An 18,177-nucleotide genomic window follows, 5' to 3' on the forward strand; every position below is an offset into this window, starting at 1 on the left:
CAAGGTGTATTTGGCAGTTTTGTGATAAGTTTGGTAATGCCTCTGTCTAGATTTCTAGAGTAGTCACTTTCATTCCTTTTAGACTCCTTAAAAGAAAAGGTCCATCTTAGCACTTGTCACTTCAGGCTCATTAAAAATTGAAGGTGACTAGAGTCACCTTCAGCTTTTTCTCGACTCTTAAAAATTGAAAAAGCAAGTTGCGTCAAAGTGTCTTAAAATTTATTTGAATCAGAATAACATCCATGTTACTTTGTTGATATGAGGTTGAGATAATGGAGCCCACCAATCAAGGAATCCCTCTTAGAGGGAATCCTAGTCCTTTCTCCTCCTAGGGAGACATTGGTTCTCCATATATGGCTACATTGTCCCTTCCAGGAATCACAATCGGCCTACCGGTATGGCTTTTCTCGACCTCTTTCATTCAAAACACTATAATTCCTCAGCAACCAGATGATACTAAAGCTACCCCTTCACCTTCTACTTCATTTGTTTCTCCTTCCCCTTCTTCCTCTTCACTTGGTGAAACTAGTGACACTAAAAACCAACTAGCTGAGAAGAAAAAGAAAGGGAAGGAAGAAGCCAACTAAACAAGGAGGTGACCATGCATCATTCAGCGAAAATCCACACACTAAAATTTCCAAATCAAAATCTCCATGTGCAATTTGCAAGGGAAACCATTACCATCGAGATTTCCCTTGCATTTCGCGAATCTTGAGAGAATGGTCTCCTCGTTTTCACCATTCGGCATCATCAACCTCTAACAGTCAAGTTGATAGCGCACCATCAACTAGTGAAAATGAAGTCAATAGACAAAAAGGAAAATCCATATTTCCATGTAGGTTATGTGAAGGTACTCATACTCTTCACCATTTTCCTTTTCTGGACAAAGCCAAAAGCATTTTGGATAACCGTCCTGCTTCACCACAACGACCTCCACCTAGATACAGTAAACTCTTGCCAAGTCCTTCGCTACTTGAAAACCAGGTTGAAATAACTCAATTGTCAATAGAAACACCTATAATTGAAAGTAAACCTTTTGAGTCCATACCAGACCAAAGTCAACTGGTCGAGATGGCAGTTGACCCGGTCTTGCCTTCAGAAGGCCCACTTTTGGATGATACTATTTCCAAAGAGAATGAGAAAAACACTGTTCAAATTTTTTTTGTCGATACAGAGTCTAATGAACTTGGGGGAAATCCGCCCATTCCTTTACAACAAGAAGAGACCCACCTAGTTCATGAGATTTATTTGGCCATCTATTTGGTACCTCCTATGAGCAGTCTAGTCATTTTCTTTGATTGGAATTAACTAGCAAAACCTTGCCTTTCATCTAATGTACCATTCTGAATCATGGTACAAGTTTACAAAATGATTGTGTCTAGCACTATCATAGATTAAGGGGCTTCAGTGAGTATCCTTTCCTCAACTGCTTGGAAAGCGCTTGGTTCACCATCGCTTTTGCCTAAAAAACAAAATTTGTCAGGCTTCAACAAAGGAACTAGTCAACTGTTAGGGATCCTTCCAAAGTTACCGATAACTTTGAGAAAGAAAACCATTCATTTGAATGTGATGGTAGTCCAAGGGCCACTATATTACAATCTAATCCTTGGATGTGACTATATATATATATCATGGAATCTATTGTTTCCACATTATTTTGAGTGTTGTGTTTTCCACATGAAGGAAAATTGGTACATCTTGTCAACCAACTTTCATTTCCTAGTTCAAACACAACTATGAATCAACCATAATCCCTAAATGGTCTCTTCGCGTCAACAATGTCTCTTCAACCTTCATTCCATCCACCTAATTACTGCGGGTAGTTCAGTGAATGTTATGAAGTTTAGGGGGCATGCACCCTAGTCTTCTTTGGTAGGCTAACCTAGAGGAAAAGAGAGATTTTCTTGAAAGTCATAGTGATTAGACTGAAGAAACATTCCTTTTTAGTTTACGTGATCAGTCTAAAACAAATATTTCCTTGTATGTTATGTGATTGGAAGCTCACACCATTCACCTCCATCTATTTCGATGGACAAAGCCAAGGAAGAGTTTTTGTCTGCCAACATAAACAATCCCGCCTAACCGCTGGGACTTCCATTTCGTAACGTGGAAACTCTCCTTTTCTGAAACACCTGGGGGTATGCAAGCCTTTGTATGCAGGTGAAAAGTGACCTTTGATTTATTTAGTTTGTAAGTTCTCAACCCTTTAACCTTGTAGCTTGGTCGTTTCGAACTTACATAAAAAGGAAATGAGCACATGTTATAGTATTGTTCAAGCTCATTAAAAAATAAATCTACCAAGAGACATTTTCAAATGACTAGTAAGAGAAATGTTCCCGCAAGGTTCAATCTCGTTAAAAAATAAACCTTCACTAAGCATAGTTTTTTCCTAGTTCAAGCTCATTAAAAAATGAAGCCACCTTTGGGAAATAACCTTTGTGATCGCCTTTCTATTAGCCTTTTTGAACCTTGGTTGTGTTCCTACCATCACCTCCATTCATTTGGCCAACCATACACTTCCACTTGATTGTTTACCCTTTTGAGGAATAGCTACGACGAGTGATTATGATTGCCACCCTCTTCACACTACCATGTTTTGAAAAGTTCCAAACTTACCTGGAACCAGTTGCTATTCGAAAATACCACTCGTTCCTAAAAAACGAGTCCCTTTTAAACACTTTTTAGACTCGTTAAATATAAAAATATTTTTGAGCCATTGGCCTTTCCAGCTCTTTAAAGTAAGGGGAACACCATCCCTCCCATATATTTTAATCTTTCTGGAACTGAGGGATTATCAAACAAAAAGATCGAGCGCTTGCCTTTTCTAGCTCATTAAAGCGATCAAAAAGTCATCTCTTTTGTATTATTTTATATTTTTTCAGACTTAAGGGATTATTCCACTGAAAAGCATTGTTGGAGTTTCCTTTTTGTCCCTTTTCAAACTCTCTAAACATGAAAAAGACTGAGTTATCTTTGTCATTAAACACGTTAAAACAATAGCGACAAACTTGTCCACCTAGACAAGAACGAGTCTCACTGACGCTAGACTCGCTAAAAATAGAGAAACGGGTTTGCCCGAAGGGAAAATTATATACCAAGCATATGTTATCCTCCTCAAGATTGACAAAAATAAAGAGGTACTATTCAGAAATGATTGGAGAAAAAGGGAAGAAAACTTGAAGAATTTTATTGGTAGCAAGTCACTTTTGAACATGACACTCTCACTCCATCACCATGATTGAGTTGGGTTGGGTTTTTCTGTTCACTATCACCATTGGTCCTCCATACCATCCATGGGGTTAGTGCTACCATTCCATATCAGTGTTGCCAAAATGTTCAAGAGAAGTCATTCAGAGAATTCACCATTCAGCAAACGTCTCATGCACTGCAATACCTCCACCCTTCATTTTTCATGACTGCCATTCCTGAACCTTATATCATCAGATAGTTTTCACCTGCATAAAAATCATTTGCTTCATTTCACGTCGTAGATGTGGGATACATCAAGGCCCTCCTATGACAAGTCACTTCTTGTCGACATCAGCTCATTATTCAAGAAGTTGACTTAGAAACAACCCTTTCAGTACTTTGAAGCTTGCATGCCTCAATGGCAAGTTTCTCACTTCTGGCGATAGGTTTACATCAATGACCTTCGACCAAAAGATTTTGCATGGTGTTCAACATCAGCTCATATATTCACACCATGTGAATTGTACTGTAGTACCTTGAGGTTCATTATTGTTATCGGTGATTCCTCTCACGTCTGTTAATAGCTTACATTATTGGCTGGTAATCAAGCGATGTCCTTCCACCTTCGACTTCAGAACATCTTTTCATATGGATCGACTTGTACAATCGAGCGAAGATTGAATGAGTTTGAAGACCCCAAATCTAGTTTCATCCATTCGGGCTGCGATATATTCAGAAACATAAAGACATCAAATGTACATAGAAGCTGCACAGATAGTCATCTAAGCCAGCAAAGATGACTCTTCATGCGAAGAATCACCAGTCTGAAATAGCAGATGATTGTTTGTCCTATGTACATGAAAATGACTTTATAAAGCTAAGCATGGGAATGCCCACCTCAGCTAGATCATGAAAATAATATGATGATGATGTATTGTATTGTATCTTATACAGGTCACCTTCCAATTCGAATACCTCAGATCCTCATGATAAAGCATTTCACCCGACATTAGGAGATTTACGACCTCATGCTTTAGGGGGCAGCTATTATAGGCATATTTGGGCACTACAACCCCAATCTCATATGTCCATAAACTAACGGCTCTTTAGTCCCTAAAAGTTTTGTTTCATACCCTAAAGGATCACGGTCAACTGATTACATCATTTCCCAGAAGTTCCACCTAAAAAATTACTCAGAACTAGCCAAAACAAGACCATACTGATTGCTCCATGATCAAGGTGCAATGCATACTAGCTACCACACTAACCAGGTGCGATGCATACTAGAATATCCTTCTATGGGGTGCGATGAGTGAGAATGGACAAATGGTAGAGATAGTTTGCTAAGTGGATGATCATGGAATCTTCCAAAAACTTCTCCTATGACACTTACCTCTCTGAATTCGCCCAAGGATGAGTAAGAGATCAATGAAATCTTCAAGTGGAATCAAGAACTATCAGTGGAATGAAACTAATCAAAAACCTAGAGCTAACTCACACCCTTGCAAGACATCTATAAATGGATCCCTCATCTGAGAGATCTAGAGGTTGGAATTTTGTAATTTGTAAGGAAGTGACATTGGTTTATCTGTGAGAAGAGACATTGTATTGTTGGGTGATCTTGCTTTTCATGAGGTGAATAGGGCTTCTATGCTAGGAGTATGATGCTGGATAAGAAAGCTGGGTTGTAATCCTCTTTTCTACTATTAATAAAGTTATTTGAGTTTTCCTCCATATAATCATGTATTTGTGAATCTTATTGTTTATGAATGCAACTGTATGGTCAATGTGTTTCTAATTCTGCATTATTTATGATGTTTTAGATAGGGATGCTTTGATGGTTTTCTGTTACTTTGACTCTATAGGTACTCTTTGAATTGGGACAAGTAGGAGAGAAGTGGCACGTTCTATCAAAGGAAAGAGAAATCAAGAAAATATCAAAGCGGAAGATCCAGGTTGGTCCTCTTTTCTTCCATCTTATCTATTACACCTAAAGGAAATCTTGAATTGCTTTGACTGTTTGATTCTAAGATAGCTACCCATCTTAGTGGGGCTAGTAGTTCGAATTGACACTAGTTTTCTCTGAAACAGGGAGCCACACAACAACAACCCATACAACTCCAAGAACATGGAGAGAAGAAGGGGAATTGTTCACATGTGCCTCCCGGGATGAGCATGGCCAACATTACTGCTCATGTGCTACCGAGTGGGGATGGAGAGAAGATGAAAATCAGCCACCCTAAAAATGCCCCAAAGCCATTCTTTAGGCAAACCCAAAAAAACAACTCAATTACCAACCCACCTTTCACATGAAAAGAAAACCTATCACTTGTATCGTTTGGATGGGCACGAGGGGCCAGGATGAGCCTGGGAGCCACAACACAACAACCCATAAAACTCCAATAACTTAGAGAGCAGAAGGGGAACTGTTCACATATGCCTCTTAGGACAAGCATGGCCAACATTACCGCTCATGTGCTACCAAGTGGGGATGGAGAGAAGATGAAAACCGGCCACCCTACAAATTACCCAATGCCATCCTTTAGGAAAATCTGAAAAAACAACTACCAACCCACCTTTCACACAAAAAGAAAACCTATCACTTGTATCATTTGGATGGGCATGAGGGACCAGGATGAGCCTAGGAGACACACCACAACAACCCATACGACTCCAAGAAATTTGAGAGCAGAAGGGGAATTGTTCACATATGCCTCCCAGGACGAGCATGGCCAACTTTATTGCTCATGTGCTACCGAGTGGGGATGGAGAGAATATGAAAATCGACCACCCTACAAATGACCCAAGGGAATTCATCAGGAAAACCTGAAAAAATAGCTCAATTACCAACCCACCTTTCACACAAAAAGAAAACCTGTCACTTTTATCATTTGGATGGGCACGAGGGGACCAGGACAAGCCAAGGAGCCACACCACAACAACCCATACAACTCTGAGAAATTAGATAGCAGAATGGGAATTGTTCACATATGCCTCTCGGGAGGAGCATGGCCAACATTACTACTCATGTGCTACTGAGTGGGGATGGAAAGAGGATGAAAATTTTCCACCCTACAAATGACCCAAGAACATCGTTCAGGAAAGCCCAAAAAAACAACTCAATTACCATCCCACCTTTCACATGGAAAGAAAACTTGTAACCTGAATCATTTGGATGGGCATGAGGGACTAAGACGAGCCTGGGTGCCACACCACAATAGCTGATACAACTTCAAGAACTTGGAGAGTAGAAGGGAAAATGTTCACATATGCCTCCTAGGATGAGAATCTCCAACATTACCACTCGTGCTACCGAGTGGGGATGGAGAGAAGATGAAAATTGACCACCCTACAAATGACCCAAGGCCATCATTCATGAAAACCCAAAAAAAAAACTCAATTACCAACCTACCTTTCACACGAAAAGAAAAATTGTCACTTGTATTATTTGGATGGGAACCAAGGGACCAGGATGAGCTAGGGAGCCACACCAAAGCATCCCATACAACTCCAAGAACTTAGAGAGTAGAAGGTGAATTGTTCACATATGCCTCCCAAGATGAGCATGGACAACATTACTACTCAGGTGCTACCGAGTGAGGATGGAGAGAAGATGAAAATCAGCCACCCTACAAATGACCCAAGGCCTTTGTTCAGGCAAACCCAAAATAACAACTCAATTACCAACACAACTTTCACACGAAAATAAAAAATATCACTTGTATCATTTGTATGGGCATGAGGGTACTAGGACGAGCCAAGAAGCCACACCACAACAACCCATACAACTCCAAGAACTTAGAGAGTAGAAGGGGAGTCGTTCACATATGCCTCCAGGGACGAGCATGGCCAACATTACCGGTCATGTGCTGCCGAGTGGGGATGGGGAGAAGATGAAAATCAGCCACCCGACAAATGACCCAAGGCCATTGTTCAAGCAAACCTGAAAAAAAAACTTAATTACCAACCCACCTTTCACATAAAAAGAAAACTTCTCACTTGTATCATTTGGATGGGCACCAGGGGATGAAGACAAGCTAGGGAGCCACACCACAACAACCCATACAACTCCAATAACTTAGAGAGTAGAAGGGCAATTGTTCTCATATTACTCACAAGATGAGCATGGACAAAATTACCACTCATGTACTACCGAGTGGGGATGGAGAGAAGATGAAAATCGGCCACCCTACAAATGACCCAAGGCCATCGTTCAGGAAAACTTGAAAAACTACTCAACTACCAACCTACCTTTCACACAAAAATAAAACCTGTCACTTGTATCATTTGGATGGGCATGAGGGGACTAGGATGAGCCAGGGAGCCACACCATAACAACCCATACAACTCCAAGAACTTAAATAGCAGAAGGTGAGTTGTTCACATATGCCTCCCATTACGATCATGGCCAACATTACCGCTCATGTGCTACTGAGTGGGGATGGAGAGAAGATGAAAATCGGCCACCCTACAAATGACCCAAGGTCATCATTCAGGCAAGCCCAAAAAAAAACTCAATTACCAACCCACCTTTCACATGGAAAGCAAACTTGTCACTTGTATCATTTGGATGGGCACGAGAGACCAAGACAAGCCAGGGAGCAACACCACAATAGCCCATACAACTCCAAGAACATGGAGATAAGAATGGGAATTGTTCACATGTGCCTCCCAGGATGAGCATGGCCAACATTACCGCTCATGTGCTACCAAGTGGGGATGGAGAGAAGATGAAAATCGGCCACCCTACAAATGCCCCAAGGCCATTCTTTAGGAAAAAAAAAAAACAACAACTCAATTACCAACCCACATTTCACACGAAAAGAAAACTTATCACTTGTATCATTTGGATGGGCATGGCCAACATTACCAACATTACCACTCATGTGCTACCAAGTGGGGATGGAGAGAAGATGAAAATCGGCCACCCTACAAATGCCCCAAGGCCATTCTTTAGGAAAAAAAAAAAACAACTCAATTACCAACCCACATTTCACACGAAAAGAAAACCTATCACTTGTATCATTTGGATGGGCATGAGGGACCAGGACGAGCCCAGGAGCCACACTACAACAACCCATACAACTCCAAGAACTTAGAGAGAAGAAGGGGAATTGTTCACATATGCCTCCCGGGACGAGCATGGCCAACATTACCACTCATGTGCTATCGAGTGGGGATGGAGAGAAGATGAAAATCGACCACCCTACAAATGACCTAAGGCCATCCTTCAGGAAAACCCAAAAAAACAACTGCCAACGCACCCTTCACATGGAAAGGAAACCTATCACTTGTATCATCTCGATGGGCACAAGGGACTAGGATGAGCCCAGGAGCCACACCACAACAACCCATACAACTCAAGGAACTTGGAGAGCAAAAGGGGAATTGTTCACATGTGCCTCCCAGGATGAGCATGGCCAACATTACTGCTCATATGCTACCAAGTGGGGATGGAGAGAAGATGAAAATTGGCCACCCTACAAATGACCCAAGGCCATTCTTTAGGAAAACCTGAAAAGAACTCAATTACCAACCCACCTTTCACATCAAAAGCTGACTGAGGGACCAAGACAAGCATGGCCAACATTATCGCTTGTGTGCTACTGAGTGGGGATGGAGAGTAGATGAGAATCAGCCACCATACAAATGACCCAAGGCCATAATTTAGGCAAAACCAAACAAACATCTCAATTACCAACCCACTTTTCACACAAAAATCAAGACTGCACCTGAACGAGTTTACATGGGCACCCTCACATGACTCGACCCAACCCAACCAAACGAGTTTTCATGGGTGCCCTCACATGGCCTAAACCGACGAGACTCGACCTAACCTGACCGAATTTACATGGGAGCCCACACACGACTGAAATGAAGGCATAAGGGAGAGATGGGAAAACAAGCTACATGAACGTGCACAAAGCCCACCTCGGGTCACAACTTAGCAATTTTGATATGGGCTCGTGTGCCCAGGTGTGCCCTCACACTGAACAACCTGACCAAATGAGTTTACATGGGCACCCTCAAACGATCTGCTTGAATGAGTTAACATGGGCACCCTCAATCGACCAGCCCAAAGGAGTTTACATGGCCACCCACAAATGACCTGCTCGAAAGAGTTTACACAAATTCCCTCAAGCGACCCGCCCGAATGAGTTTACATGAGCACCCTTAAATGACTAGCCCGAACGAGTTTACATGGACACCCACACATGACCAAAATAAAGGCACAAGGTAGAGTCGGGCAAACGAGCTACACAAATATGCACAAACCTCACCCTGGGTCACAACTTAGCATTTTTGATATGAGCTTGTGTGCTTGGCACGCCCTCACATTGAACAACCCAACCAAACAAATTTACACGGACATCCTCGCCTGACCCACCCAACCCACCCGAATGAGTTTACATAGATGCCCTCGCTCAACCTACCCGATCGAGTTTACACGGACGCCCTTAAATTACCTACTCGAATGACCCGCCCAAACAAGTTTACATGGACGCACTCAAATGAACCACCCAAACGATTTGACATGAACGCCCTCAAATGACCCGCCCGAACGAGTTTACATGGAGACCCACAAGACCGAAATGAAGGCACAAGGGAGAGCTAGGAAAACGAGCTACACGAACATGCACAAAGCCCACCCCGGGTCATAAATTAGCATTGTTGATACAGGCTCGTGTGCCCAGGTGCGCCCACACACTGAACGACTCGACCGAACGAGTCTACATGGACACCCTTGCCCGACCCACCCGAATGAGTTTACATAGATGCCCTCGCCTGACCTACCAAATCGAGTTTACATGGACGCCCTTAAATTACCTACTTGAATGACCCGCCTGAACAAGTTTACACGGATGCACTCAAATGAACCACCCGAACGATTTGACACAGACGCCCTCAAATGACCCGCCCGAACTAGTTTACATGGAGACCCACAAGACCGAAATGAAGGCACAAGGGAGAGCTAGGAAAACGAGCTACACAAACATGCACAAAGCCCACCCCGGGTCATAAATTAGCATTGTTGATACGGACTCGTGTGCCCGGGCGCACCCACACACTGAACGACTCGATCGAACGAGTCTACATGGACACCCTTGCCCGACCCACCTGAACAAGTTTACATATACGCCCTCGCCCGACCTCCCCAAGCAAGTTTACACAGACGCCCTCAAATGACCTGCCTGAACGAGTTTTCACAAACGCCCTCAAATAACCCGCCCGAATGAGTTGACACAGACACCCTCAAATTACCCACCCGAATGACTTTACATGGGTGCCCACACGACTGAAGCGAAGGCACAAGGGAGTGTTGGTAAAATGAGCTATAGGAACATGCACAAAGCACACCCCGGGTCACAACTTAGCATTTTTGATACGAGCTCATGTGCCCAGGCGTGCCCTCACACTAAATCACCCGACCAAACAAGTTTACATAGACACCCTCGCCCGACTCGCCCAAACGAGTTTACACAGATGCCCTTGCTCGACCTGCCCAAATGAGTTTACATAGACGCCCTCAAATGACCCACCTGAATGACCCACCCAAACGAGTTGACACGGACACCCTCAAACGACCCACCCAAACAAGTTTACATGGGCGCCCACACGACCGAAATGGAGGGACAAGGGAGAGTTGGGCAATCAAGCTGCATGAATGTGCACAAAGCCCACCTCGGGTCACAACTTAGCATTCTTGATATGAGCACGTGTGCCTAGGTACACCCTCACACTAAATGACCTGACTGAAAGAGTTTACATGGATGCCCTCGCCCGACCCGCTAGAATGAGTTTACACGGACGCCCTCATCCGACCTACCCAAATGATTTTACATGGACACCTTCGCCCGACTTGATCGAGCGACCCTCCCAAATGAATTTGCATGGACGCCCTTAAATGACCAGATCGAACAACCCACCCAAATGAGTTTACACGAACACCCTCAAATCACCTGCCCGAACGACCCGCGCGAACGAGTTGACATGGACACCCTCAAACAACCTACCCGAACGAGTTAACATGGGTGCCAACACGACCAAAATGAAGGCAGAAGGGAGAGCTAGGTAAATGAGCTACACGAACATGCATAAAGCCCACCTCGTGTCACAACTTAGAATTTTTGATACGGGCTCGAGTGCTCGGGCATGCCCCAACACTAAACGACCCAACCGAACAAGTTTACACAGACACCCTCCCTCAACCCGCCCGAACAAGTTCGCACAGATGCCCTCACCCAACCCACTTGAATGACCTGCCTGAATGAGTTTACATGGACACCCTAAAACGACACACCCAAATTATCCACTGGAACGAGTTCACACAGACACCCTCAAACAACCCGCCCGAACAATTTTACATGGGCACTCACACGACCGAAACGAAGGGACAAGGGAGAGCTGGGTAAATGAGCTGCATGAACATGCAAAAAGCCCACCCCAGGTCACAACTTAGCATTTTTGATATGGGGTCATGTGCCCGGGCATGCCCTCACACTGAACGACCCAACCAAAGGAGTTTAGATGGATGCCCTCACCCGACCCACCCGAACGAGTTTAAATGGATGCTCTCGCCCGACCCACCCAAACAAGTTTACACGGATGCCCTCAAATGACCCGCTCGAATGAGTTTACAGATACACCCTCAAACAACCCACCCGAACGAGTTTACATGGACACCCTCAAATGATCTTCCCTAACAAGTTTACATTAACGCCCTCCAATGACCCGCTCGAACGACCTTCCTGAACGAGTTTACACAGATGCCCTCAAACGACCCGCCCGAACAACCCAACCAAACGAGTTGACATGGATGCCCTCCAACGACCCACCCGGACGTGTTTAAATGGGTGCCCACATGACTGAAATTGTCATGCCCCTACACTGGTGGTACTCTTCCAACCGCACTATAGCGAGGTGCGGCACCACCGACCATTTTCTTTTCACCAATACTTATGACCATGGACTACGCCTAACATTCATACTTAGTTTATTTTTCATTACCAAGTATTAAGTTATCATTTATACATGATAAAAACCATAAACATTCATCATAAAAGCATTAACATGTATAAATTCACAACAGCATAAAGGGAGGGGCAACTCCCTGATGTGAGTCTGGTCGTATATCAATATATATAAATTTCATGTACAAGTTAAATCTTGGAGGAAACCCCAAATTTACGCATAGCCAATTTTTCACTTTTGGAAAACTCAGTTGCCTAGCTCGTTGGCACATTTAAACAGTCACCACACATTCTTCCCAACTCTTCGTTCACCCTTAAATGCATTTTTTCATCTCGCCTGCTGTTTGCCCAACTTCGGTGCCCACCCGTGTCACTGTGAATGCCTACCCAACACGTTCACACATTGGTTGCCTTCGTTCACAACCCGTCACACTTCTGCACCTGACTTGTTCACCGTTCATTCAGAAAATTCCCTCACCGTGTTACCCTGCCTAACATTATTGTTCATCCCAACCATGCTTATGTTCGGTGGGTGCACACGCACTCATGTTGCCTCTCACCCGAACTCCCGTTCATAGTTTTGACCTCCCTTCATTCAGCGGGCTACACGTAGTACTGCCTACATAAACTCCCGTTCATGAACTTTAGTTCAACCACACTTCATTCGGCAAACGCCCTCACTAAGTCACCCGGCACGCCCATCGTTCAACCCTGCACAAATTCCCTATCTGGTTCACTCGTGTTCAACCCTGCATGAACGCCCTATCCAGTTCACCTATCGTGCGGCCCTGCACGAATGCCCTATCCAGTTCAACTATCATTCATCCCTACATGAACGCCCTATCTGATTCACCCATCATTCAACCATGCACTAACACCCTGAACAATCTACACGAAACATTGCGGTTCGACCTGCCCATCATGCAGGCACATCCACACGATGAATTGCACCTCCACTGTAGACTTAGCTCACACTTCCAACTCATCCAAGTTCAAAGATCGAATGCATCATCTCCAACTCATCCTTCTCCTATTCATATCCATCACACTTTGAGTGGGGCACCTAGGCCAACCCACCAACTCATCCACCCATCATTCAGTCAGCCCACAGTTCGGCACTCCAACTCGTTAGCCCTTCACCAACTCACTTGTCAGCCTACCCAAGACCACCCACCCATGTCGTGGTTTTCCCTTTAGCTCGCCTGCTCGTCAAGTCACTTGGGACCACCCACATGACATATAAACATACCACCCAAAACACTTCACATTTTCTCTGTTTCTCCTTGTGAGTTCTCCCACCGCACCATAGCTCGTCCAACCGCTCGCACGCCAGAATGCCCTACAACTCATGGGCCTTACATTCTCCCCCTATTGAAATCATTTTTTTCCTCAAAAATCTCTCATCCCAACAATCCACTGTCACCCAGATATCCATACCAAGGCGTATGCTCCATCATTATGTCATACATTGAAAAGTCATCCCAATCCATGATCATCAACCCCTTGTCATAATATCCACATGCTGCTTCCACCATGGAAGGATGGCCCCTCCATCTCAAGCTACATGCTTACTACAACATATCATTTCTACCTCATCATGTATCATCTTTGTGTGAACTGCTGCCATGATACTCCAACATAATGCTAACACATATCTGTACACTTGCGTCCCTTATGACTCGAACTGGTCGGGTGATCAGTCCAACTTTCATGCTCAAATCATAAGAATGCACATCCTCATGCCATCATCAGTGGTTTCTCATAACATCCTGTCATATCATCAACTCGATCAAGAATCCATCTCCATATAATTGTAAGCCATGCTTGGGTCCATGAATTAATCTCCATCTCTTCTACAACATGTTGTCCATGATGTTTGGTGTCAATGTGCTACATGAAATCAGCTGCATCTATCGCAACATCATCATCCCTACATGTGCTACCTATGACCATAGATCAATCAGCCCCCATGTGTCAAAAGTGGTCATGTCTCGGCTCAACCCATGCCCAAGTGTTTCCAGCAAGGCATCATCATCACTGCAACTCCATCACTCCAAAGTGTCTCATATTGACCCTCTACATCAAGTCACTCTTCCAAGCACACCCATACACGTACTAAAAAATATGCATCCCATCCTGCATCAAAGTCCCTTACCTCAGCTCCTCAATGAATCAGATCCTCTAAGTCCACCATATATGAAGTTCTCAAAAGTCACAACCTCATGTCATCATGAGCTCCATGAATAATCTCCAACCAACACCCTAGTAAGCATACATGTCTCCGCCCAAAGGACTCTGTGATGCAGGAAAGTGTTCCCTCTGCAGACAGAGGCTACCCCTCTAGCCCTAGAGTGGGTCTAGTCACAAACAAGGACATATCAACAATATCTTTCCTTAAACAGTCATAGTTGGAGGCCCACCTCAACCTGTGGTCGATGGAGTTTCGTTGTGCTGCTCCAGCTTCCGCTTCCTTCTCCTAATGAGTGATCAACCTGAAACAATGCAAAGGAAATACAACAAAGCACGTAACCAGAACAATAATGATCTATTTACTCACAAAGTCAAGAAGTCATGAACTATCAAGTACATTACATACAAGACATAGGAAAACATCATTGATTGCATTAATTACGAAATAAGAGTAAGCTTACAACCAAAGTCTTGACGTCACAAGTCTTCTCAGAGGGATCCAGCCAGCATGTTCCTCAAGAATTCACTCTTGAAGATGGATCTCCCAACATACAAGTCTCTCTCACTCACAAGTTTTACACAAGATTAAGGGAACTTCACAACCTTCCTCAAGCTATCAAGAATCCCACACTTGTCACACTAACACCAGCTATCTAGCAAACTCACAAATACTAACAGTACTATCAGCAACCATTCCAAAACTAAGAACTCCAAACTAGCAGTACATAGCAATGGTGAGAGTTTAAATAGGAGAAGGAGTCTCCATGAAAGGTGGAAGAGTGAGCTTATCTCCAAGGAAGGTAGCACAAATGATGGAACAGCCACGCCAGAGAAAGGAGGGAAACATAAACTAGGCCAACAACCAAGTCTGGAGTCATCTGGAAGGCCGACTGTTGGAACAAATTCACCCAATCTGGATCATAGCGGGCACATAACTGGTCTTCCACGCTGACATTGCTATTGAATAATGTAGCTAGTTAGGTCATCGCTGAAGCTTACAAGCAACCACACGCTGGCACATAAAATTGAACCATCGCGGGAATAAGGTGTACTTCCACGATGGCAGCGCTTCTGGACTGTTTTGGAGTTCCCTTTAGCGCATTTATTTAGCCAACAGACATGATGAGGTAGAAACCTTTGGAAAAGTGGGTCATTTGGTGACATCAGATAGCATTTGTCTAACATGGGTATGTATGACTTGGAAACATGACACAGTAGGATGACTAGACTGAAGAGAGTAACAAATTACTGTATAATAGATGCCTCCTAAAGTATGAAGCTCGAGAGAGAGGGAGGGGTGAAATTCTTTACGAAACTGACTGAACTGGAACACCATCTGAAGAACCTGCACGCAAGTACAACTGATATCTCTGCTAATGAAGTACATGTAGTCTAGGCATGGGCGAAACCTTCCAAAAGACATACGAAATAGGTTTGTGGTATGGATGCAACCATCCAACTAAGGAGACCATGATGGTGATAAAGGTATGGTCGCAGCCATCCATGAAGACTCGGGTATGGTCGCAGCCATCGATCAATGAGTCATGTAATCATAAAACAATCCACATAGCCTGAAGATGTGTAATCTGAGTTCAGGGTCTTGAACCCATCCAATCATAGTACAAATCCTAACATGCGAATAGATATGTTGAGGTCGAGCATGATAGAAAGTCGCTTGATTATCGGTCAATGATGAAAACTGTTAACAAGCATGAGAGAAACCACCAATAATGCCAATGGCTCTCAAGGTACTATCTAGCACAATCCACGAAGTGTGAAGAAGGAGCTGAAGTCAAACACTCATGGAATCACCCAATCGATGACTAATGATGAAATTTGACCGTCAGGTACGAAGAATTTTCCATTTTGGCATGCAAGCTCTAAGGTACCAAAGGGGATCTCTAGATCGATCTCCTGGATAGTGAGCTGATGTCGATAGGAGATGACCCATCGTAGGAGGGCCATAATATTTCGCTCATCAGTGACATGAGATAAGGAACAAATGGCAGATGGTGAAACAGAGTATCAGAGGAGAAGGCGAGGGTGTAAACTACAGAAGGATTATACTCTTGAACATGTCGGCAACACGACTCCAGAGGGTGGCAGCATTCAGACACCAAGGGATCAGAGGCTCAATGGAGACGGCATGAATCAGATGGAATGAGGCTAAATGACAACCCAAACCCGCAGAAGGCCAAATGACGATGTATGGATGTCCCAACCTGACAAAAAGAAAAAGTGTCGATGTTCAAGAGTGACTAGCTACCATAGACAATCAATGATAAACCTGTTGTTGAGTCCAACCTAGTAATAGTTTAACGAGCCCTAGGAAGGAGAAGCTCGAGTCTCGTCATGGTGACGAGTCCAATGTCGTCAAGGTTTAACGAGTCTGACATAGGTAAAACTCGGAGTCTTTTTCATGTTTAGAGAGTTTGAAAAAGACACGGAAAAGAAAACTCCAAGGGGGTCCTTTTTCGTAGATTTGTGTCTCTCGGGCCCGAAAAATTATAAAATGATACTTGAAAGAACCGCCTGACCATTACGATCGAGGAGTACTTTTCTTAATTAGTGACATCGACCCGAAAAAGTAGAAACGCGGTCAGAATCACATCGTTTCGTAACTGATAATGAGCTGGAAACGACAAAGGCCCGGCAATATTTTCGTGTTTAAACGGTCGGAAAAGAGCTTAAAGTCGACCGCCTCTTATTTCTTCTAACGAGTCAAGAGGGAAAACTTAGCAATATTGTCGTCTTTAAACGGTCGGAAAAGAGATGAAAGTGGACCTCCATTTTTATTTTCTTTAACGAGTCAAAAAGGGAAAAATACTCGGCAATCTTTTCATCTTTTACGATTTAGAAAAGAGCTTAAAGGAGACTCGTCCTAGAGGAATGAGTGGTATAAAGGGTAGCAACTGGTTCCGAAAATGGTGGAACTATTCAAAACATGCAATGGTCAAGAGGCTGGCTAATAAAACCACTCATTGCTGCAGTTCCTCAAGAAAGGAAAAACAACCAAGTGAAAGCATATGATCGGCCAAAGAGATGGTGGCGATGGGATGAAACAACCAAGGCTCATCTAGCAGAATTTAGCAGATAAAAACGACAATCACGGGGTGTATGGGTTCATTTTTACACAAGCTTGAACCATGGAGAACGTTTCTTGGATTTGGTTTCATGTTTACACAAGCTTGAAATGAAAAACTATGCTTGTTATAAGTCCGCATGCCCCCAGCATAATAACGCAGATCGAGGTACATGCCACCCAAGCTTCGTTGCATTCAACGAGGTGGATGGAATGAAGTTTCACATTCGAGATCTTGGAAAGACTTGACCTGGATTTTATGAGATCTTAATCAAAGATGCGATTTGGAAAAGGAGGATTTGTTTCATTTTTTTAATGAGGTTGACACAGTAAAAGAATTGTCCTCATAACCCTTGTTTCATTTTTCAACGAGGTTGACATAAGATCAAGAAACTATCCTCGGGAACTTTCTTCCATTTTTTACCAAGGTTGACACAAGAAAATAACTATCCTCAGCACTCCTTGTTTCATTTTTTAATGAGGTTGACACAGGAAAAAACTATCCTCATACCCTGTTCATGGACCACACAAGAACATGGATCCTAAGAGGTCTTCGTGGGATGGAAGAAACACACTTTGGGAGGAATACATGTCATGATGAACCAATGAAAGATCGGGTTCCAATGCCCCCAGTACATGATGTACGAGACCATCTGCATGATCATTAGCAGAGGCGAAGACGGAACAGGTAGCCACATAATTTACCTATGGCAAGGAAGGTACTGCTTGTGAGCAAGAACCAAG

The sequence above is a fragment of the Pinus tabuliformis genome, chromosome 2_2, assembly GCF_031772625.1.
Source record: "Pinus tabuliformis cultivar Carrire ecotype Pingquan chromosome 2_2, CPIR1, whole genome shotgun sequence".
NCBI classification, from domain to species: Eukaryota; Viridiplantae; Streptophyta; class Pinopsida; order Pinales; family Pinaceae; genus Pinus; species Pinus tabuliformis.